General features: G+C 51.4%; 1 pseudogene; it reads left to right on the top strand.

Moving 5' to 3' along the window:
- Positions 1–1,513: 1,513 nt before the first annotated feature.
- On the top strand, positions 1,514–1,585 carry LOC129147297 (U6 spliceosomal RNA; annotated as a pseudogene).
- The last annotated feature ends 1,140 nt before the right edge of the window (positions 1,586–2,725 follow it).

Here is a 2,725-nt window from a genome sequence, read left to right as displayed (position 1 = left end):
CAGGTGAACACATGGACTTCCAGCCACACACACCTTCCTGCTGCCATGCAAACAGGCCGCGCCCTTCTAGCTACTTGCCATGTCCTCTGACTGGGTCATTTTCTGGCTTAACTTTTCCCTATCAAACTCCGTGGCTTTCCCTCCTGGGCAGGCAGATCTTACCCTAACAGAAGCCTACAAAAGTCCCCCACTGCACACGCTGTTTTGTGTTCTGTGTATAACTTATTTAAGGAGTATTTCACTTGTTGACATGGCCAGCATCCATGGAACCCAATGCAGTCAGTCACTCGTGAACTGAGACCTCATTTAACCCGCTGTCCCCTGCATATGGAACGGTGGTTGGCACATACGGAGTCCTTAATCAATTTTTGAAGACTGAGTGAATAAACTACAATACAGCATACAGTGTCAAATGCAGCCATTGAAAAATTTAAGCCTTGAATCGGGTATGCATTTTGGTTTGGCATAGAAAGACAGAAGCCCCCTGCTCGTGCCCAGGTCTTATTTAAAGATTACAGTACACTGGCATTCACCGACATTTGAAAACTACTTTTCAATTTCCTCGATGCACTCAGTCCTGAAGCAGAAAGCCCAATGTATTTGCTTTATGATCTACGACCCCTTTCCTGTCCACTGAGCCGTGTTTCTCGCAGACCAGGCTTGCCTTTTGAAGATGACAGCTTTGGAGAGATAGTAGGCATTTTGCCTTTTGAAGATGACAGCTTTGGAGAGATAGTAGGCACGGGGCTGCAGAAACACGTCCACTGGCGAGTGTGGGAAGCAGCACCTGAGGCCGCGAGGTCCAACACTGATCACAAATTCTCACCGTCCGACCGGCGTGTCCTCTGGTCTCTGTAGCAGGACCGGCGTGGAGACCCACATGTGTGGGATTTCCTGAAGGCGTCTCTTTCCTTAAAGCATCTTAGGCTACCGGGGGAAAATAAAATAAATACTGTTTGTATTACAATAAAACCAAAATGTCTACATTGTTAAACGTGCCGTGAAAATCATGAGCTTTAAATTGATGTTCAGTGAAGAATCAACTTAGGGACCTCTGAGTAGTTAGACAGAGAAGCGGGCCAAAAGAGCTCTTCTGCAGCCTGGCAAAGTTTAGGGGACAATGGCATTTTGGGTAATTAGATGCCTTATCTATTTTGCATTGCCATTTGAAATCTGAGTGCCCCCTGGTGGCCATCCTGGTTCATAAGGGGTGACCCGGTAGATGCAGTTGTTTCTAAAAAGAATTAATCTGCCTGGCTGGTTGCTCAGTGGTTAGAGTGTCAGCTCGCTGACACAAGGGTCGTGGATTCAATGTCAGTCAAGGGCACATACCGTGGCTGCAGGCTTGATCCCTGGCCCTGGTTGGGTAACGTGCAGGAAGCAACCAATCAGTGTGTCTCTCTCACATTGATGTTTCTCTTTGTCTTTACTCCTCTCTTCTCTCTCTAAAAATTAATGGAAAAATATGCTTGGGTGAGGATTAACAAAACAAATAATAAAAAGAATAAAAATAGTGTTCGCTTCAGCAGCACGGGTACTGAAATTGGAACAATGCAGAGAAGATTAGCATGGCCCCTGTGCAAGGGGCGTTTCCAGCACCGCCCGGTGGTGCGCAGGCGCGGCCCTGAAACAGAGGCGGGCACAGCGAGGCATGTGCCCACAGCCACGCCATGCACCGCATTTTGTGAAAACTGATCGGCCTCCAATAACCACGGCAACCCCAAGTGCCAGAGCAGGAGCCGGCCGTCAGCCCCGAGGGGCTTGGTGGGGCTCACGTTTGTCAGGAAGATGCAAAGGCCTCCACGCAGGGGGCACCTCAGGTGAGTCCCACAGCAGTTTTCTCAGGAGTCGGTGCTTTTGCTTCGTGTCCAGTAACTCTTGGCCTCCCTGAAGGCCGTGGAGACCGCCTGGTGATAAGTCCAAGGCCGAGGTAGAGGAGTGCGACCTTGCCCTGAGGGCTGCCCTTGCCCTGGGGCTGCTGAGTGTGAGGGGAGGATGGTCAAGGTCACGCCTGCACAAGCATCTCCCGAGGCTGCACAGCTCCTGAACGGAACGGAGTCACGAGCCAGGTGGGAACATCGGGGGTCTGCTTGGAACTCCCCAGTACCTGGGGGCACATTGCTTCCACGCCAGGTGCTCGCTGTGTCAGCATGCGGATCACGTGACATCTGTCAGTTACCCAACTCACCCTCTGTGCCAAAGCAGCCAGCTGCATTCACGCAAGCCATGGCCACGGCCCTGTTCCAATAAAACTTTATTAAGCCATGGCTCCAGCCCACTCCGTTGGTCTGTCCGTCTGTCCCTCTCAGTATCACCTTTACCACTCATTGGCATGTATGTTGCATTGCAGGTGGTGAGTTAGGGCCAGTGTTGCCCGCTTGGCCATATCTTCCCTGAGCCTCTTTGTGGAGGAGGAAGGAGGTTTTGATGGGTGTGTTTGGGGTTTTGTTTTGTTTCCGTTCAGCTCTTTAAAGATGCGGGTTCTCGAGGCGGCTCCAGCGGCCTCCGGGGCTGTCCACGTGCTGCTCTGACTGGCAGGCTCCCATCCTCCTTGCTTTATCTTCCCCTTTGTCTCTTCTCTCGTGTTTTAATTTTGACAAGTTTCTCAGGATGTGCCTACGCCTGATGCAAACTTCATGTACCCTCGGAGGCAGCCGAGGCTTCTCGAGTCCGGGCCCACGGTGTCCATGGGTCTGGACAGTCTGCCAGTACCTTTCAGAGCGCT

This window comes from Eptesicus fuscus, chromosome 19 (assembly GCF_027574615.1).
Source record: "Eptesicus fuscus isolate TK198812 chromosome 19, DD_ASM_mEF_20220401, whole genome shotgun sequence".
NCBI classification, from domain to species: Eukaryota; Metazoa; Chordata; class Mammalia; order Chiroptera; family Vespertilionidae; genus Eptesicus; species Eptesicus fuscus.
This window is presented reverse-complemented; position numbering and strand designations above follow the sequence as displayed.